Genomic DNA, 22681 nt, shown 5'->3' on the forward strand with positions numbered 1-22681 from the left:
GTTCTCCTTGCTATACCTACCGGACCTCTTTGTGGGCTGGCACCAACCACGATCCTCTGCCCCAGCACAACTGAAGAAGCGGTGTACCTCTGCCACAGGTGGGCATACAGCAGCTTTCCCAGGCCACAGCGGGATGCCGTTTCCTCCTGCCACCATGGGTTTCCTTTAGGCTGGTTTTGCATCGAATGCTGTGCTGGGCACTTTCTCCCCTCCCAAGACTGGGGCACACACATTCCCCCACCCTCCCACCCCCCGCCTCCGTCTAACTTCCTGGCATTATCTGATACATATCTCTGTCCCCTGCTAGACTAGAAGATCTTTATTAAATGTTTAAACATTCACTGCACCTTGAAAACTGTGAAGCATTAAACAAGTGTAAAGTCAGACATTACTCAAGAATAACAGCACATGACATTCATTATTTTACTTTAACACCCCTGACATATGGTCACACAGCCTCCAGTTCAGTGGTCCTGCATCTCGGCGGCACTCATCACCTGGGGAGCATTCAAATATACTCTGCCTGAAGCCCACCCCCAGGAGTTCTGATTTAATTGGTCTCGGGTATGGCCCGGACACGGGATTTTTTGTTTTTTAAAGTTCCCTGGATGACGCTAAGGGGCAGCCCAGGTGGAAGACCACTGCTCTAAGTTGAAAGTTTGTTTTATTCTCACAAACATTTCCTGAGCATTTGCTAGGTATGGAATTTTTTACGGCATGAGAGAGGAGAGTGAGGGACGCCACACAGGGATAACCAGGAGACATCCCCACCCTCCAAAGTTCCTGCTGGCATTGAATGGAGAAGCAGAACACAGCAGGATCCTCACACCACACAGAGTGCATTGGGTGTTGGGGCTGGAAACATGGGTGCTGTGGAAGGGAAAATGAACCACTGGTTCCGACGCGACAGGTTGTGAATGCCTCCAGAAGAGGGAGTTCAGTCCTTACGAGCTGTGGGCTGCACTGCCAGATATCTCTAACGGTGAGAGAGCGCTTGGGAAGCATGCTGAAATATGCCTGCCTGTAACTTCTTTAGATCCTCGCCAGAGGAGCCTAATCCTTATACTATTTCTGTTGCGTTCAGGAAATGGTAAATAGAAAACGGAATTTCTGATTTTTAAAATAAATTTATTTATTCATTTATTTATTTATGGCTGCGTTGGGTCTTCGTTGCTGTGCGTGGGCTTTCTCTAGTTGTGGCGAGCGGGGGCTACTCTTCGTTGCGGTGCGCAGGCTTCTCATTGCTGTGGCTTCTCTTGTTGCAGAGCACGGGCTCTAGGCACGTGGGCTTCGGTAGTTGTGGCTCGCGGGCTCTAGAGCGCAGGCTCAGTAGTTGTGGCGCATGGGCTTAGTTGCTCCGTGGCATGTGGGATCCTCCTGGACCAGGGCTGGAACCCGTGTTCCCTGCATTGGCAGGCAGATTCTTAACCACTGCGCCACCAGGGGAGCCAGGAATTTCTGATTTTTAAAACCCTTTGATTAGTGGCAAGAATCCAATTACATTAAGACTGTTAATGTTTTTGCAGTCACTTTTATTGCTTTCCATTCAGGAAAATGAGGACTCTGTAAGCAAACTGACAGAACTCGGAATGCAGAGCACTGAAGTTGGGGCGCACTACACAGGGAGTCATGCCGAAAGGGGCTACCATCTGTTATCCTACAAAAATGCAAGCATTTCCAAGTCCTACTAAGGACGCTTCAAAAGAGTTACTAAATGCTTGCTTTGAGGAGTACATCCTAGAAATATTAACAGTAGTTCACATGTTAGTCAGGAGAGGCTCAATCATGCTGCAGTAACAATCTCAAATCTCAGAGGCCTGAAACAACGAAGGTTTCTGTTCATCCTCGTCAGCCCGAAACCCGGGATAAGGGGGCAGCCACCATCTGGAATTTCTGCCATCCTGATGAAGGGAAAGTACTCTGGAGCATTTAACTGCTCTGGCCCAGAAGTGACACACAACGCTTCTACTCAAAGTTCATTGGCCAGAACTTGTGTCATGGCTCTAGCGAGCCACAAGTGGGACACTACCATGACCCCGGAAGAGAGGAAGCCGGGAATGTCTGATGAACAGCACTGCATACTAAGCACACTGACCTTTACTGAATGTGCCTGCTATGTGCGGAGCACTCGTATACATGCTTTTGCTTCAGAAACGCATCAACTCCTCACGATAAATCTAGGAGACGGTAGTATGATTACCTCCAGTCCAGCCAGAGAACTTCAACACACTAAGACCCCAGAGCGAGGTGACAGAAGGTCTGGGATTCAGATCCACGCTGCCTGGTACCAGAGACCATCCCCATAGCCCCGGTGGCATTTCCCCTGTGCTCTAAAGCTAGCAATTTATCTTCAAAGTCTTAATCAGGAAATTCTGGTCCACCCATAACCTCTCATTTATTTATTTATTTATGGCTGCGCGGGGTCTTTGTCGCTGCGCGCGGGCTTTCTCTAGTTGCGGTGAGCGGGGGCCACTCTTCGTTGTGGTGTGCAGGCTTCTCATCGCGGTGGCTTCTCTTGTTGCGGAGCACGGGGTCTAGGCGTGCGGGCTTCAGTAGTTGTGGCGTGCAGGCTTCAGTAGTTATGGCTCGCGGGCTCTAGAGCACAGGCTCAGTAGTTGTGGCACACGGGCTTAGCTGCTCCACGGCATGTGGGATCTTCCTGGACCAGGGCTCGAACCTGTGTCCCCTGCATTGGCAGGCGGATTCTTAACCACTGCGCCACCAGGGAAGTCCCCACCCATAACCTCTTGTTTTAGGAGGCTTGGTAGGAAAGCTGCTTATGGCTCTGTAAATCATACTGTGGGGAAGGGGAAGGACTCTAAAAGCAGAAAAAAATATAATAATTTCATTAATAATATCAAGGGACTTCCCTGGTGGTCCAGTGGTTAAGACTCCGCACTTCCATTACAGGGGGCACAGGTTCAATCCCTGCTGGGAGAACTGAGATCCCACACGCCATGGCCAATAAATAAATTAATTAATTAATTAATAATATCAATAGTCCCAAACTTTATTTTGGTTTTTGGCCGTGCCACACGACATGCGGGATCTTAGTTCCCTGACCAGGGATCGAACCCGTGCCCCCCACAGTGGAAGCATGGAGTCCCAACCACTGGACCACCAGGGAAGTCCCCCAAACATTTTTTTACCACTTACTATGTTACAGGCAGTGTTCTAAGTGCTGAACCAGTATCATCTCATTTAATACCGTGAAGACCATGAAATCAAATCCTCCTGCGACACTATGAGCTACCTTCTCAGGCAGTACCTCCCAAATATCCATTCTAAAATTCCTACCTGGAGTAAAGGGATTTGCTCCCATCCTTCATGAGCCCCAGGAAGCTTTAAATATCTCAAACATGTTGGCTGTCCGAATTAGACTTTGGACAAGCTACTTGACTTCCTTCAGTTTGCTCACCTGTAAAATGGATATATCAATATTACTTGCTCCAAAGAGCTGTCCCTCAAAGGTAAAGTTCTAAATCAGACACTTCTTATGATGATCTGAACTGATGCAAAAGTATATTCACCCTCTTCCCCAAACATACAGAAATGCTAGGTAACATTTTACCCCCAAAACTGTTTTTAATACGTAGTTACAGTCAAAAGCAAGAAAAGGTGCCAGATACACGGGGAACTTGAAGTTACAGGGATGAACAAAAGCAGAAGCAAAAAACCAACAGGGCTTTCAGAAATAATAGAGGGCTTAGGAACTCGGGTTAAAGCAATAGGAGAGGAAGGCTTAGGTCCCAGCAAGGCTGGGAATGGACCTGAACTTCCTAGATAAAATCAGCATTAATGAAGGGATAACCTACCAGCCTTCAGAAGCAGCTTGGAATCTGGCTGTCCACAGTGGACCAAGAGTGGGAAAAGGAATAACCCTTGAGGAAAACCCACTCCTAGACATTTACCCAAGAGAAATAAAAGCATATGTCCACCAAAAAAGGCTCGTTCCTAGAAGCCACATTCAAATAGCTGAAAACTGGAAATAACCCAAACGTCTATTAACAACAGACTGGAGGAACATATTGCTATAGTCAAATGATAGATTGCAACACTGCAATGAAAAATACAAAATACTGATACGGGTGGTGGGAAGTGGGGTATTGCTATAACAAATATCCAAAAATGTGGAATTGGCTTTGGAATTAGGTAAAGACTGGAAGAATTTTGAGAAGTGTCATAGAAGATGCCTTGATTGCCTTGAACAGACTGTTACTAGGCGCATGGATATTAACTGTGGTATAGAAAACCTACATCACTTTAGACGGTGGCACCTAAATTGTCATAAACAGACTGTTGGTAGCAATATAGACTCAAAGTCACCTCCGGGGCTTCCCTGGTGGCACAGTGGTTGAGAGTCCGCCTGCCGATGCAGGGGACATGGGTTCGTGCCCCGGTCCAGGAGGATCCCACATGCCGCGGAGTGGCAGGGCCTGTGAGCCACGACCGCTGAGCCTGCGCGTCCGGGAGCCTGTGCTCCGCAGAGGGAGAGGCTGCAACAGGGAGAGGCCGGCGTACTGCAAAAAAAAAAAAAAAAAAAAAAAAGACAACGTCACCTCCACGGAGGGCTCAGAAGGAAATGAGGAACATGTTGTTGGAAACTGTATGAAAAAGGGATCTTGCTATATAGTGACAGAAAGCTTAGCTAGATTGTATCCTACAGTTATACGAAAAAGAACCTATTTAGATTGCAAAAGATGGTGAAATTAGGACACTCACTGTCAGGAAAGCTGCTTTGGGGAGGAAGCCAAAGGTGGGGCTGAACAGCATTTTCCTGGTGCCCAGAGAGGAACAAAAGGGCACCACCTGTGCTGACGCAGAGGGCTCTTTGAAGAGAGTAGGTGTGTGCCACCTCTGGAGAAGCAAAAAACAGAGATGGAATTATTCAGGGAAGACCTGCGGATGAGACCTGTGAACGACGTACATGGGAGAGCCATAGGTTTTTGAGCATGTTATATCAGCAGAAACACTGCCAGCTTGGACTGACAGGGACAGAGAAAGATGAAATGAAAGAAGGCTGTCTGACCCTCAAAATTCTATAGGCAGGAAACAACCTCATACTACTACTGAGCTGCAAGCATGTGCTACCCTGGATGAAAAAGGAAGAAGATTCAGGGTGGAGCTGCGGGCCCAGAGGACAGAACGTTAAGCCACAGAGGATAATTCCTTGGAACCTAACTGAGGGAATTCCCTGGCGGTCCAGTGGTCAGGACTGTGCTTTCACTGCCGAGGGCTGGGTTCCATCCCTGGTCTGGGAACTAACGCCTCACAAGTTGTTCGGTCAAAAAAAAAAATATTAAAAAAGAATAAAAGAAACCTAATTGAGTTTGCCTCACTGGATTTCAAAATTGTTTGAGACTGCAATTTCTTTTTCCTTCCATTTTCTCCCTTTTTGAATGGGAATGTCTATAACTGTTACCCCATACCTATCTCACTATTGTATTTTGGGATTAGATCATTTATTTTCTAAGTGTACCGATGAAGAGGAATTTTGCCTCGGGGTGAATCATACATAGAGTCAAACCCATGCCTGATTTACAGTATTCGGATGATGAGATCTGTGACTTGTGAGCTAATGAGATTTAGATGAGATTCTGGACTTTGAGTTGATGCTATAAAGGGTTGAGATTTTGGAGGATGTTGGGATGGGATGAATGTAGTCTGCATATTGGATGGACGTGAATCTTTGAGGGGCAGAGGATGGACTGTGATAGATGGGATAATAACTCCTCAAAGAATAATGCCCCCTCAAAGAGGTTCTAATCTCAGAACCTGTGGATATGTTACCTTACATGGAAAAGGGGACTTTGCAGATGTGTACAGTTAAGGATCTTGAGATGGGAAGAGTGCCCTGAATGATCTGGGCGGGTTCAATGTAATTACGAGGGTGCTGCACAAAAGGAATTGTCAAAGACGGTCAAAGTTAGGGACAAGGCCATGTGCTGTTGAAAGCAGAAAGTCAAGGAATGCATCCATCAGCCACGGAATGCCAGTAGCCTCTACAAGCTGGAAGAGGCAAGGAATGGATTCTCCACCGGAACCTCCAAAAGGAGCCCGTCCCACCAACACCTAGGTTTTAACCCTGTTAGGTCTCGTTTCAGACTTGTTACCTTCAGACCTGCAGGCAGTACATTTTTGTCGTTACAAGCCATTAAATTCGTGGCACTTAATGCCATTGAACTGTACACCTAAAAAATGGTTACTGGGACTTTCCATGTGGCGCAGTGGATAAGAATCCGCCTGCCAATGCAGGGGACACGGGTTCAAGCCCTGGTCCGGGAAGATCCCACATGCCGCGGAGCAACTAAGCCCATGCACCACAACTACTGAGCCTGTACTCTAGAGTCTGCGAGCCACAACTACTGAGCCCCTGTGCCACAACTACTGAAGCCTGCGGGCCTAGAGCCCATGCTCCACAACAAGAGAAGCCACCGCAATGAGAAGCCTGTGCACCGCAACAAAGGGTAGCCCCTGCTCGCCGCAACTGGAGAAAGCCCGTGCAGAGCAATGAAGACCCAACACAGCCAAAAATAATTAAAATTAAATCTTTTTCTTCTGAGGTACGCGGGCCTCTCACAGTTGTGGCCTCTCCCGTTGCGGAGCACAGGCTCTGGACGCGCAGGCTCAGCGGCCATGGCTCACAGGCCCAGCCGCTCCGCGGCACGTGGAATCTTCCCGGACTGGGGCACAAACCCATGTCCCCTGCATCGGCAGACGGACTCTCAATCACTGTGCCACCAGGGAAGCCCCTAAAATTAAATCTTAAAAAAAAAAAAGGTTACTGTTATGTGTATTTTACCACAATTAAAAAAAAAAAAAACCTTCCTCACAAAGAAAACTCCTGGTCCAGATGGCTTCTCTAGTGAATTCTATTGAACTTCTAAAGGAAAAAATAATAGCAATCAAATGCAAGCAGAGCATATGCCAGGAATGTAACGTTGGTTTAATTATTTGAAAAATCAGTGTAACTCACCATTTCAAAAGAACCATATGATCATCTCATATGCAGAAAATATAAATTGCAGAAAAAGATAAATAATGCAGGAAAACTTTGACAAAATTTAATACCCATTCATGATTATAACTCTGCAAACTAGGATGATAAGGAAAACTTCTGCTGCCTGACAAACAGCATCTCTGAAAGTCTAATGCTGACTTCACACCTAAAGTGACAGACTGAACATTCTCCCCCTAGGATTAGCAATAAAACAAGATGTCCACTCTCCCTTCTACTCAACGTTGACTGGAAGTCCCAGCCTGTGAAGCGGGCAGGGAAAAAAGGCATAAAGATTGGAAAGGAAGGTGCATATGCAAACACATGAAAAATGCTAAGAAAACCCAGCTAGAACTAGAATAAGTGAATTTACCATAGTTGCAGGATGCAACACCAATACACATATATCAACTGTATTTCTAGACAGTAGCAACAAACAAACGGAAAATTTGAAAACAAAACCGTTTCCCCAGTTCACCTAAACTCATTGAATAGAGAAAAACAAGAGTGAACCCTAAGGCAAACCATTGACTTTGAGTGATTATGATGTGCCGATGTAGGTTCATTCCTGGTAATATGCACCACTCTGGTGAGTGATGATAAAATGCGGGAAGCAATGCATATGCAGGGGGAGGGGGTATATGGGGAATTCTCTGAAGCTCCCTCTCAACTTTGTTGTGAACCTTAAACTTCCCTTTAAAAAGTCTTAAAAAAAATAAACTATTTCTCCAAACTCTTTCTGTAAAAGTCTGATATCAAAATAAGACAAAGACGGGCTTCCCTGGTGGCGCAGTGGTTGAGAGTCCGCCCGCCGATGCAGGGGACACGGGTTCGTGCCCCGGTCCGGAAGGATCCCACATGCCGCAGAGCGGCTGGGCCCGTGAGCCATGGCCGCTGAGCCTGCGCGTCCGGAGCCTGTGCTCTGCAACGGGAGAGGCCACGACAGTGAGAGGCCCACGTACCGCAAAAAAAAAAAAAAAAAAAAAAATACAGTAATGTACATAGTAAATTCTCTAGAATCCAGAAAGGTTACTAGAGCTAGTAACTAAATTAGCAAGGTTGCAAGATACAACATCAAATATAAATATCTATTATATTTCTATATGCTAGTAATGTACAACTGGAAAATAAACTTTTTAAAAATACCACTAATATACAAAATGGAAATATGTAGGGATAAATTTTTAAAGATATGGGCAAAACCTCTAAGATGAAAATTATAAAACATTGCTGAGGGTAACTAAAGAAGACCTAAATACTTACATTGACATATTGTTAGGATGTCAGTTCTTCCCAAATTGATGTATAGCCTCAATGGAGTTCCAATCATAATCCTAGTGTGCTTTGTTCATAGAAATGTATATGCTAATTACAAAATGTATATGGAAAAGCAAAGTAGGATAATCAACACAATTTTTAAAAAGAACAAAGTTAGAGGCCTCTCACTGACCGATTTCAAGGTTTCTATAAAGCTACAGTAATCAAAGTAATGTGATATTGTCATAAGGAAATGCAAATAGAGCAATGCAACAACACAGAGAGCCCAGAACTTAACCCACTCGTATACGGTCAATTGATTTTTTTTAATTATTATTTATTTATTTGGCTGCACTGGGTCTTAGTTGTGGCAGGCGGGCTCCTTAGTTGTGGCAGGTGGGCTCCTTAGTTGCAGCTCAAGGGCTCCTTAATTGTGGCTCATGGGCTCCTTTATTGTGGCATGTGAACTCTTAGTTGAGGCACGCATGTGGGATCTAGTTCCCTGACCAGGGATCAAACCCAGGCCTCCTGCACTGGGAGTGTGGAGTCTTAACTACTGTGCCACCAGGGAAGTCCCTGGTCAATTGATTTTTTTTTAATATTTATTTATTTATTTATTATTTATTTGGTTGCACTGGGTCTTAGTCATGGCGGGCAGGCTCCTTAGTTGCGGCATGTGGTCTCCTTTGTTGTGGCATATGAACTCTTAGTTGCAGCATATGGGATCTAGTTCCCTGACCAGGGATCAAACCCGGGCCTCCTGCATTGGGAGAGTGGAGTCTTAACCACTGCGCCACCAGGGAAGTCCCTGGTCAGTTGATTTTCAATAAAGCTGCCGAGGTAATTCAATGGGGAAAAGAGTAGTCTTTTTTATTTTTTCTTCCAGTTTATTGAAATATAATTGACATACAGCACTGTATAGGTTTAAGGTGTACAGGATAATGATCTGACTTACACACATCAGGAAATGAATACCACAGTGAGATTAGTGAATAGCCATTATCCTATATAAAATTAAAGAAATAGGGAAAAACATTTTTCCTTGTGATGAAAAACCAAAGATTTGAAAAATATCAGGATGGTGGTTGCCTACCATGGAAAAGGGCAGGGGGGGGGCTTCCCTGGTGGCGCGGTGGTTGAGAGTCCGCCTGCCGATGCAGGGGACGCGGGTTCGTGCCCCGGACCGGGAGGATCCCACATGCTGCAGAGCGGCAGGGCCCGTGAGCCATGGCCACTCAGCCTGCGCGTCCGGAGCCTGTGCTCTGCAACGGGAGAGGTCACAGCAGTGAGAGGCCCGCATACCGCTAAAAAAAAAAAAAAAAAAAAAAGGGGGCGGGGGGGACTTCCCTGGTGGCGCAGTGGATGAGAGTCCGCCTGCCGATGCAGGGGACACGGGTTCGTGCCCCGGTCTGGGACGATCCCACATGCCGCGGAGCGGCTGGACCCGTGAGCCATGGCCACTGAGCCTGCGCGTCCGGAGCCTGTGCTCCACAACGGGAGAGGCCACAACAGTGAGAGGCCCGCGTACCGCAAAAAAAAAAGGAAAGGGCAGGGGGGAATTTTGTGGGGTGATAGAAACGTTCTATCTCAATAAGGGAGTCAGTTACACTGGTGTATGCATTTGTCAAAATCCTTGGACCTCTAATACATAAGCTATGCATGTAGGCTTTCCGTAAACTACACCTCAATAAAAATTACTAACAAACTGCTACCCCAAAATCTTCTGTATATGTGGAAACGTAAAATAATATATATATGCAGAAATGTAAAATAATTCATAATGAAATAGATTATTTGGAATTGACAACGAAAGCACTACTTATCTTAGATGTAAACAAGGCAATCAATGTTTAAAGGGAAATGTATCATCTTAAATGCACACGTGAGAAAACGTGAAAGACTGAAAGTTGATTAGCTAAGGAGTCACCTCTAGGTGTTAGAACAGAGTAAACCCCTTTATTACTTAAAAAAAAAGGCAGTAAGAATTTACATCTGCTTCTACTAGGTACCTAGGCAAGCTACCAGTCTGAGATCACTTTGCTTCTGAAGCTTAAGGCTGTGGGCTCCCCAACCTGGGCTACAGATCCCTGTAAGGCAGGGTTACTGCTACAGTGTCTCAGGTAAGCCTCCCACATCCCAGCACTATTCTGTATCGAGTTAACCTTCCTTATAACCTCCTGCTATGGTTGGGACAGGCAAATCTAACTTTGCTGCCTCTTACCCTGAGGACATAGCCTTTGGGTCCCGGTTTTAAGGGACAATGGCTTCCTATTATATTCCCAACTTTGTACAGACCCTGGTCTTTACCTTCTTCCATGTATTATGAGGCCATCAGCTGAGCTCCAGTTCACCAGGTTGGCAAATGCCTCTAGCGCTCTTCTTACTTTCCCTCAGATTTTAATTCCTTATTTATAGTGATGATAACTCTTTTATTTGCAGCAAATCTTTACTATCTTGTCAGCTCTTCGATGATTTACTCAGATAGTGTTCTTTTTTAAGTTTTTATTTCTTTAATGTTGTATCTATTTTATTTATCTTTGGCTGCATTGGGTCTTCATTGCTGCGCATGGGCTTTCTCTAGTTGTGGCGAGCGGGGGCTACTCTTTGTTGCAGTGCACGGGCTTCTCACTGCGGTGGCTTCTCTTGTTGCGGAGCACGGGCTCCAGGCACGTCGGCTTCAGTAGCTGTGGCATGCGGACTCAGCAGTTGTGGCGCACGGGCTTAGTTGCTCCGAGGCCTGTGGGATCTTCCCAGACCAGGGCTCGAACCCGTGTCCCCTGCTTTGGCAGGCAGATTCTCAACCACTGCACTCCCAGGGAAGCCCCAGATAGTGCTTTCATTTTATCCAGCATTTTAGTTGTTTTCAGGGGAAGACCTGATCCCAATCACGCATCTGGCTATATTCTCAAACCAGGGAGGCACTCAGAAAAGCAGAAGTACAAAGAAAACTATAGATAATTTTAAGTGCCAGCATGACGAACCTGCATGATAAAAGATACCATGCGGGAATTCCCTGGCGGTCCAGTGATGAGGGCTCAGCGCTTTCACTGCCGAGGGCGCGGGTTCAATCTCTGGTCAGGGAGCTAAGGTCCTGCAAGCCACATGGCATGGACCAAAAACAAAAAAAAGACACCAAAAACAAGGTGAAAAGATACAGCACAGCCCAGAATATACATACTTTAACATAGGTAATAGGCTTAAAGATTATAATTCAGAATTTATAAAGAACTCATCCACTTCAACATGGAAAAGACAAACCACCCCGAAGAGGCAAAGGAGACTCACTGAAAAGGAAATCTGAGTGGCCAATAAACATATGAAAGATGTCCAACCTTACTGTCGACTGGGTGTGCTAGACATCTGTCATTTTTTGACCATACCGCACCTGCGTCTTCCGCCCCATGTTTGGGGAATCCTCTCCTTTGAGACTGTCCTACCACATGCGGGTAAACTGTCAGACACTCAGCCCCAGCTGCACCCAGCCGCGCGGACGTGAAGCGGGGCCCTGAGGCCGAGCGGCCTGCACGGTGGTGATAGCCCACGGCAGCTGCAGCGCCTGCCTCACACAGCGAAGGGGGTGGAGGCTGGGGGCTTCCACCAGCACCCAGGGCTGCTGTCAGTGGTGCTGGGGTGCCAGCTCCGACGTCTGGGACCCCGCGTTGTCTTCATGCTGTCGTCACTGCCAGCTCCTGGCCTGATCTGCACACTTCTGTCTGCTCAGCTTTAAGCCTGGTTTCCCAGCCCTCCTGGAGACTTTAGCTGCTTTTAATAATTTCCTTTTCTGCTTAAATCAGAAATCTACTTATATCAGAGAAATGCAAGTTCAAACAACAGTGAGATAGATACTCCTTCATGCACAGGAGATGAAAAGAAACAGAAATACCCCTACACTGCTGGAGGGAGTGCAAACTGATGTAGATGCTTTGGAGGACAATTTGTTAATGTCTAATAAGTTGGAATGCAGACCCCTTAGGACTCTGAGATTCCTCTTCTGGTCATATCCTCTAAACTATCGCTGGGGGTGACAAATGCAAGCCTCTTCATTGCAGAACACACACACACACACACACACACACACACACACACACCCCTCCTTTGATATCCACGTGGAATGAATGATAAATTGCAGTATATTCATACAACGCATGAACTAGAGCAGTATGTACCAAGATGGAGAGATCTTAAAAACATCATTTGGGGTGAAAAGGGATGTTGCAGAAGGATATGCATAGCATACCACTGGTGTACATTTAAAGACGTAACACACAACAGAAAAGAGGATGGGCAAAACAGGAAATCTGAATAAAATAGGTGAACTGTACCAACGGCTACATCCTGGCTGTGATATTATACTAGTTTTGCATCATTAGGAGAAACTGGGCAAAGTGTTTTAGTTCTTACAACTGCATGTGAATCCACAATTAAATCAATAACAATTGCATTAAAAGATACCAAACAATGTATGTATTACTTATAGATAGATATGTGATGGCTTCTTCTGGGGTGGGGAGGGGGGAGAAGATGAAATTTAGGAGAGACAGAGAGGGGACTTCAAATCTCTTTTTTGTTCCTTAGAAAGAAAAATCTTTTTTTTAAGATAAATCAATTTATTTTTTATTTTATTAATTGTTTTTTGACCGCACCAGGCGGCATGTGGGATTTTAGTTCCCCGACCAGGGATCAGACTTGAGTCCCCTGCATTGGTGGTCTAACCACTGGACCGCCAGGGAAGTCCCAGAAAGAAAACTCTTGAGGCAAATATGGCAAAATGCTAACGTTTAAAAATCTGGATGTGGGTGAACGGGTGTTTATATACTACTCTGTACTTTTCTTTGAGTTAAAAAATGCTGAAAAGATTAAATGAGACAAATCTACAAAGTATTTAAGGTAGTGCCTGGCTTGTAGTAGGCACTCTTGATAATTACTGATACCGCGAGTCAAGGAGGGGAAGGTTTGTCATAGCTCCAGAGAAGTATCCTTTTCTCAGCTCATCCCCCAGTTCTTCCCTCCTGCTCAGGGTTACAGCATCACAAACTCCACTTTCCAATTCTTATCACCCTCTTCTCAAAGGACCCCAGTGAAAGACTCCACCTCAAAACAAGGGAGATGGCCCAACACAGTTGAGTGGAGCACGGCCTCTGAGGCCAGGAGGCTGGCTGGACCGCCTCCACCCCGGTGGGGATACCAGCATCCCTGCCTCGGGGGTTGTCCTGGAGACTAAGTGAGCACTTGCTACAGGGCCTGGCAGCTGGGCTCAGTTACCGCAGGACCGGCCAGGACCAAGGCAGACACGCTGCCCGCTCCATGGACCCCACGATCTTGTTTCAAAGTCAGGGTTCCTGACCTAGTTCACAGCTAGGAAGCAGCTCAGAGAAGACGGATAACTCGCCCAAGGTCTCGTGGAGCTGAACGCGGACTCTGACTCCTGACTGCGCCCCCATTGGAAGATTAGCCTTGGTGAAGGCGGAGGTGGGCTCTGTCAAGAGATTTGGGGGATCTGGGCCATATGTGACCCTTCGACTCCATCTTTCAGCCCCGTTCAGATACAATACCCTGGAGAAATGACTGCGAAACTCACCTGAGAGAAAAGTGCTTCCTGGGTTTCCCACGAGGTTAGCAACTGAAAAAGGAAACCCCCGTTACCTGGACAGAAAAGGGTGGGCCGAGAGCGCCACCTGCAGGCGACTCGTCTCTCCGCCGACTCGAGTTCTTCCCGCGATCCCGACAAGTCGCCCCTCCAGCGGGAGCATCAACCTCCCCACCCCACGCAGCGCCCACTTCCGGCTTCCCAGGTCTCAGCTCAGACGTGTCCTCTTCAGAGGGCCCTCCGTCTGGGGCTGCCTTCATTCTGCCCCGTCAGCTTCTGTAACAATAAATGCCCTTATATCCCCCACTGCCACGCAACCAGTACCCATCTGTCCACTGTCCGTCTCCCCAGCCAGAGTGGCAGCTCCGTGCGGGCAGGGAGGGACCTTAACTCAGCAACTCGGGCAGGCCTGCCTCTCGATGAATACTTACTGAATTCACTGCATACAATGTGGTATATATTTTTCCAGTGCCTATACTAATGCTTACTTATTAAATATTTGAAAAAACAAAAATGGGATGTATTGCACATATGATTTTGCTACTTGATGTTCTCCTTTAACAAACGTGCCTTTGACTGAATCTGAAACCCTTATGAGAGGGCGGTCTGCTAACCAGCCCAGCTCCACTCATGCATCCATCCATCCTATTTAGGGAGCACGTACCCCCTCGCCATCCAGCACAGCACACACCAGCCACAGGTAGCTAGTATAACTGGGGAACTGAAGTTTTCATTTTATTTCCTTTAAATCGATTTAAATGTAAAAGCCATACTCATTCAGCTATTGGAAACCTTTCAAGTATGTTTGGAACGATTTGGGTATATAAATCTACCTTTTCAACTGTAAATTTTATGAAATCAAAATACAGATCAACTATTTCGATGAAAATTTAGTGATTGAATTGAGAAGTGCAGTAAGTAAGGTACGTGTTGGACTGCCAGGACTTCAAATGAAAAAAAAAGAATGTAAAAATACCTCAATGATTTTAATATTAGTTATATGTTAAAGTAATACTATCTGAACACGTTGGGCTAAATGAAATACAGTATTAAAGTTGACTTTACCTATTTTTTTTATGCTTCCAAGGTGGTCACTAGACAGTTCTAAAATTATAATACATATATGGCTCACATTGTATTTTTATTGGACAATGTGCTGGGATCTACTCTGTTCTGGGAGTGAGATAGGCCATCACTCAAAATCAAACCTCACGAAAAGGTCAATGTTAACACAAGGAGTTCTCTACATCTATGCCCAGCCAAGGTATCACAGCCTTTATTTATTAACTTATTAATTCGTTCATTTATTCAAGCATTTGTTCTTTCGGCAGACATCTCCAAATGCCGTGTCAAGCCCTAGAGCTCCTAGAAAAAAATTGCTGTGCTTGTTCCCAGTCTTCCCCGAGTTTAGGAGGTTTTCCCATCTTTTTTGTTCACTGGCGTTAACATTTTACCTGACATGCTTCATCACTTGCAATCCTTATTTATACATTTGAGAGTAAGTTGCAAGCATCCCAGCCTTTTACCTCGAAATACTTCTGGATGTAGGATGATTTATTTATTTACTTAGCTGCTCCAGATCTTAGTTGTGGCACGCATGATCTTTAGTTACGGCATGTGGGATCTTAGCTGAGGAATGCGGGATCTAGTTCCCTGACCAGGGATCAAAAGCGGGCCCCCTGCATTGGAAGCTCGGAGTCTTAACCACTGGCCCACCAGGAAGTCCCAGGGATGTTCTTTTATATCACCTAGTACAGCTATCAGCTTCAGCAAATTTAACCCTGATAATATATCTGATCTAATCTACTGTTCATATTCCAATGTTGTCAGTTTCACCCATCGACTCAATAATGTCCTTCAAAGCATGTTTCCCTCCAGTACAGGACCCAGCCAAGATCAGGCACTGGAATTAGCTGTCATGTCTCTCTGATCCCCGAGTCCCTTTGAAGCAGGTATTTCTTTCCCATTTTACAGGTGAGTAAACTGTGGCCACAGAAGCATGAAGACCCACCCATCCCAGTCATTCACGGGTTAGTAGCCCAGCTGCTGTAACGTGTCCTGGTCAGCCTCTGGACTCTGACCGTCCAGTACTGAGCCACAGACTCTTAACAACGGTATCACGATAAGAATTTCAAATTTACACGCAGCGATGGTAGAAACTTTCTTCTGGAGTCTCCACAGAAAAAAGCTGACCTGGTTACATACCTATCATTGGAAAAAATTTCCCATCATCTTGTAAAGTTGAAGAGGCCCCTACCCTGGAACCATCCATTCCAGTCCTAGGTATGTCACTCAGTCTTCAGATAAACTCCTGCACATGTGTAAGAATGTTCTTAGCAGCACTGTGTGCAACACCAAAACCTGAAACAACTCACATTTCCACCGACCATTAAAGGATAAAGAAACTAGAACGTAGTCTACAATGGAATGCTATTCAGCAGAGAAAATAATCACCTGTAGCTCTGTACATGGAAATGAATTAATCTCATAAACATAATGGGAAAAAGTGCAAATTCCAGAATCATACACACAAATAAGATTGACAAACATGCATTATGTTGTTTGGCAACATATATATTAATATATATATATACACTAAATGTGTATTTTTATATTATATACGTACTAAATATATATGTTTACCATGACTGTTTTTCTTTATAGATTTATAATTTTACTATATATAGTATTTATTCCATATATAAAATATATAATTTATATATACAAATTTTGTATAACATAAAATATATATTCACTATAGTGTTTTATCTATATTTTCTGTATATTTTACTATATAGTTTACTATATATTTATATATACTATATATTTACTATATATAGTATTTTATCTATATTTTATAACCATATCTTGAATACTACAAATATTATAATAGACATACAAAATATATTATTTATATGATAATTTTCTTATTTATATAATAAATACCATATAAAATACTATATAAAGATAAAATATTTTCTATATATAGTAAAATTACACATCTATAAAGAAAGACAAGGGCATGAGAAACATAAAATTTATTGCCATTTCTACACAGTTTCAAAATGTTTTAACAATTAGAATCATACCTGTGTGGAATCCCCCAAAGTCAGGCCGCCTGTGGAATTCTAGCACCCTGAGGACCACGGTTTGAGAACCATGGGGCTGGCAGCCATCTAAGATTCTGTCCACTGAGGTTCTGTTCCTTCTAACTCGACAGAAAAATCACAAAGAAAATGCAAATCTATTCTAAAAACCCAGCTTCTCTCCAAAATGTATACACACACAAAGCAATTCTGCAAACAGAAACTTGGACGGTACCCTGCTGTTTCTCAATTTTCCCTCCTAAATCACTTGCTTTGTTTTTGTTTATTTTCTTTTCCCACCATTTAGGTTCCTCCTCCCCCAAATCTGCAGTGCCTGGGTTGGGGAAAGAGGAGAGGCTGACCTGCAAAGAGGCGTGAGGAAACTTTGGGACCATGACATGCTGAGTCCTGACCGACCACGGGGCCATGGTTTCCTGGACGCAACTGTGTATCTGTCAAAGCTCCTGCAAGCTGTTTGCAGATACGGGGTCCGGAGCCCAGCATGCAGCATGTCCTCATAACCTGGGGTCCCCACCTTGCAGCACTTCAAACACAGCAGTGGGGCTGCCATCCACACAAGACCAACAGGAAGACCTCTCCCTGACTCGCCTGCCTTTTTGATTTGTCTCCTTTCCACCTCATGTTAGAGGAACACGGCATCATTTCCCACATGGACAGCTGACGAGAATAAGCTACGATGCGTGCCGTTCTGCGTTTTCCCCAATACCTCCCTGTCTGTGTTCCTCCGATTTCCTCGGGTCAGCCTTCCACAGCCACGGCCAGGAGCAGGCGTGCCTCTCACCCAAACCCCACAACCACACAAGAGCAGGCTGGCTGGATAAGTGTAGGCGAAATCAGGCCGTCAGAGCTACGAACGAATGCCATGTCCTGGGCACTCACGATGTGCAAATGTCTCAGTTCTTCCTTTTTCTAAATCACGATAAAACTGGTAACAAGCCTCCACTCACTGGCTAAGATGAAATGCAATTTTACATTTTCGGGGCTCTTTGTTTGTTTGTTTTTTCAAGGGCGGTCCTTCAGGCTGTTAAGTTTGGGCCACAGTGCTGGCAAACCCACCCAGGCTGGCCCTTGGCTGGGAGGTGAGGTGAGGAGGCTGGGCCTCTGCTCACACCATTACCAGTCAGTCCACTCCAGCCCAGCAGGGTTCCCGAGACTCTACGCAGGCTGCTAGGCTGCAACAAAGCTGCCCAACGCCCATGAGCCACCCCTCTGGAGAGCCTTCCACCCTGAGACCGCCAAGCGCCAGCCTAGGTCTCTGCTGCCTCATCCACTGCCCTCCAGGCTCAGAGACTGGGCACTCCCAGGTCTGAGCCTCATTCTAAAAACCAGGAGTGAGAGGACAGACAGCAGAAGCAAGAAGAACTACAATCCTGCAGCCTGTGGAACAAAAACCACATTCACAGAAAGACACACAAGATGAAAAGGCAGAGGGCTATGTACCAGATGAAGGAACAAGATAAAACCCCAGAAAAGCAACTAACTGAAGTAGAGATAGGCAACCTTCTAGAAAAAGAATTCAGAATAATGATAGTGAAGATGATCCAGGACCTTAGAAAAAGAATGGGGGCAAAGATCGAGAAGATGCAAGAAATGTTTAACAAAGACCTAGAAAAATTAAAGAACAAACAAACAGAGATGAACAATACAATAACTGAAATGAAACCTACACTAGAAGGAATCAATAGCAGAATAACTGAGGCAGAAGAACGGATAAGTGACCTGGAAGACAGAATGGTGCAATTCACTGCTGCAGAACAGAATAAAGAAAAAAGAATGAAAAGAAATGAAGACAGCCTAAGAGACCTCTGGGACAACGTTAAACGCAACAACATTTGCATTACAGGGGTCCCAGAAGGAGAAGAGAGAGAGAAAGGACCCGAGAAAATATCTGAAGAGATTAGAGTTGAAAACTTCCCTAACATGGGAAAGGAAATAGCCACCCAAGTCCAGGAAGTGCAGAGGGTCCCATACAGGATAAACCCAAGGAGAAACATGCCGAGACACATAGTAATCAAATTGGCAAAAATTAAAGACAATGAAAAATTATTGAAAGCAGCAAGGGAAAAACGACAAATAACATACAAGGGAACTCCCATAAGGTTAATGGCTGATTTCTCAGCAGAAACTCTACAAGCCAGAAGGGAATGGCATGATATATTTAAAGTGATGAAAGGGAAGAACCTACAACCAAGATTACTCTACCTAGCAAGGATCTCATTCAGATTCAATGGAGAAATGAAAAGCTTTACAGACAAGCAAAAGCTAAGAGAATTCAGCACCACCAAACCAGCGCTACAAAAAATGCTAAAGGAACTTCTCTAAGTGGGAAACACAAGAGAAGAAAATGACCTACAAAAACAAACCCAAAACAATTAAGAAAATGGTTATAGGAACATACACATCAATAATTACCTTAAACGTGAATGGATTAAATGCTCCAACCAAAAGACACAGGCTTGCTGAATGGATACAAAAACAAGACCCATATATATGCTGTCTACAAGAGACCCACTTCAGACCTAGGGACACATTCAGACTGAAAGTGAGGCGATGGAAAAAGATATTCCATGCAAATGGAAATGAAAAGAAAGCTGGAGTAGCAATACTCATATCGATAAAACAGACTTCAAAATAAAGAATGTTACAGGAGACAAGGAAGGACACTACAAAATGATCAACGGATCAATCCAAGAAGAAGATATAACAATTATAAATAGATATGCACCCAACATAGTAGCACCTCAATACATAAGGCAACTGCTAACAGCTATAAAGGAGGAAATCGACAGCAACACAATAATAGTTGGGGACTTTAACACCTCACTTACACCAATGGACAGATCATCCAAACAGAAAATTAATAAGGAAACACAAGCTTTAAATGACACAACAGACCAGATAGATTTAATTGATATTTATAGGACATTCCATCCCCAAACAAGAAATTACACGTTCTTCTCAAGTGCACATGGAACATTCTCCAGGATAGATCACATCTTGGGTCACAAATCAAGCCTCAGTAATTTTGAGAAAATTGGGCTTCCCTGGTGGCGCAGTGGTTGAGAGTCCACCTGCCAATGCAGGGGACGCGGGTTCGTGCCCTGGTCCAGGAAGATCCCACATGCCGTGGAGCAGCTGGGCCTATAAGCCATGGCCGCTGGGCCTGCGTGTCCGGAGCCTGTGCTCCACAACGGGAGAGGCCACAACAGTGAGAGGCCCGTGTACCGCCAAAAAAAAAAAAAAAATTAAGAAAATTGAAATCATATCAAGCATCTTTTCTGACCACAGCGCTATGAAATTAGAAATCAATTACAGGGAAAAAAACGTATAAAACAAAAACACATGGAGGCTAAACAATACGTTACTAAATAACCAAGAGATCACTGAAGAAATCAAAGAGGAAATCAAAAAATACCTAGAGACAAATGATAAGGAAAACATAATGATCCAAAACCTATGGGATGCAGCAAAAGCAGTTCTAAGAGGGAAGTTTATAGCAATACAAGCCTATCTCAAGAAACAAGAAAACTCTCAAATAAACAATCTAACCTTACACCTAAAGGAACTAGAGAAAGAAGAACAAACAAAATCCAAAGTTAGCAGAAGCAAAGAAATCAAAAAGATCAGAGCAGAAATAAATGAAATAGAAACAAAGAAAACAATAGCAAAGATCAATAAAACTAAAAGCTGGTTCTTTGAGAAGATAAACAAAATTGATAAACCATTAGCCAGACTCATCAAGAAAAAGAGGGAGAGGACTCAAATCAATAAAATTAGAAATGAAAAAGGAGAAGTTACCACAGACGCTGCAGAAATACAAAGGATCATGAGAGATTACTACAAGCAACTCTATGCCAATAAAATGGACAACCTGGAAGAAATGGACAAATTCTTAGAAAAGCACAACCTTCCGAGACTGAACCACAAAGAAATAGAAAATATAAACAGACCAATCACAAGCACTGAAATTGAAACTGTGATTAAAAATCTTCCAACAAACAAAAAGTCTAGGACCAGATGGCTTCACAGGTGAATTCTATCAAACATTTAGAGAAGAGCTAACATCCATCCTTCTCAAACTCTTCCAAAAAATTGCAGAGGAAGGAACACTCCCAAACTCATTCTATGAGGCCACCATCACCCTGATACCAAAACCAGACAAAGATACTACAAGAAAAGAAAATTAAAGACCAATATCACTGATGACTATAGATGCAAAAATCCTCAACAAAATACTAGCAAACAGAATCCAACAACACATTAAAAGGATCATACACCATGATCAAGTGGGATTTATCCCAGGGATGCAAGGATTCTTCAATGTATGTAAATCAATCAATGTGTTACACCATATTAACAAACTGAAGAATAAAAACCATATGATCATCTCAATAGATCCAGAAAAAGCTTTTGACAAAATTCAACACCCATTTATGATAAAAACTCTCCAGAAAGTGGGCACAGAGGGAACCTACCTCAACATAATAAAGGCCATATATGACAAACCCACAGCGAACATCATTCTCAATGGTGAAAAACTGAAAGCATTTCCTCTAAGATCAGGAACAAGACAAGGATGTCCACTCTCGCAACTATTATTCAACATAGTTTTGGAAGTCCTAGCCATGGCAATCAGAGAAGAAAACAAAATAAAAGGAATACAAATTGGAAAAGAAGAAGTAAAACTGTCACCGTTTGCAGATGACATGACACTATACATAGAGATTCCTAAAGATGCCACCAGAAAACTACTAGAGCTGATCAATGAATTTGGTAAAGTTGCAGGATACAAAATTAATGCACAGAAATCTCTTGCATTCCTATACACTAATGATGAAAAATCTGAAAGAGAAATTAAGGAAACACTCCCATTTACCACTGAAACAAAAAGAATAAAATACCTAGGAATAAACCTACCTAGGGAGACAAAAGACCTGTATGCAGAAAACTATAAGACGCTGTTGAAAGAAATTAAAGATGATACCAACAGATGGAGAGATATACCATGTTCTTGGATTGGAAGAAACAAATATTGTGAAAAACAATATAGTGAAAATGACTATACTACCCAAAGCAATCTACAGATTCAACGCAATCCCTATCAAATTACCGATGGCTTTTTTTTTTTTACAGGACTAGAACAAAAAATCTTAAAATTTGTATGGAGACACAAAAGACCCCGAATAACGAAAGCAGTCTTGAGGGAAAACAACAGAGCTGGAGGAATCAGACTCCCTGACTTCAGAATATACTACAAAGCTACAGTAATCAAGACAATATGGTACTGGCACAAAAACAGAAATATACATCAATGGAACAGGATAGAAAGCCCAGAGATAAACCCATGCACCTATGGTCAACTAATCTATGACAAAGGAGGCAAGAATATACAACAGAGAAAAGACAGTCTCTTCAATAAGTGGTGCTGGGAAAACTGGACAGCTACATGTAAAAGAATGAAATTAGAACATTCCCTAACACCATACACAAAAATAAACTCAAAATGGATTAGAGATCTAAATGTAAGATTGGACACTATAAAACTCTTCGAGGATAACATAGGAAGAACACACTTTGACATAAATCACAGCAAGATCTTTTTTGATCCATCTTCTAGAGTAATGGAAATAAAAACAAAAATAAACAAATGGGACCTAATGAAACTTAAAAGCTTTTGCAACTCAAAGGAAACTACAAACAAGACAAAAAGACAACCCTCAGAATAGGAGAAAA

General features: G+C 43.8%; 1 long non-coding RNA gene across 1 annotated transcript; it reads right to left on the reverse strand.

Annotated features, from left to right (window-relative positions):
• Window positions 1-257: 257 nt before the first annotated feature.
• Window positions 258-13891, reverse strand: LOC141276578 (uncharacterized). Its single transcript, XR_012326460.1, has 3 exons — window positions 4723-13891; window positions 3298-4520; window positions 258-2818 (listed from the first exon to the last, which is right to left on the reverse strand). It is a non-coding gene; the product is annotated as an uncharacterized lncRNA (long non-coding RNA).
• Window positions 13892-22681: the final 8790 nt, after the last annotated feature.

Source organism: Tursiops truncatus, chromosome 15 (genome assembly GCF_011762595.2).
Source record: "Tursiops truncatus isolate mTurTru1 chromosome 15, mTurTru1.mat.Y, whole genome shotgun sequence".
Lineage (NCBI taxonomy): Eukaryota > Metazoa > Chordata > Mammalia > Artiodactyla > Delphinidae > Tursiops > Tursiops truncatus.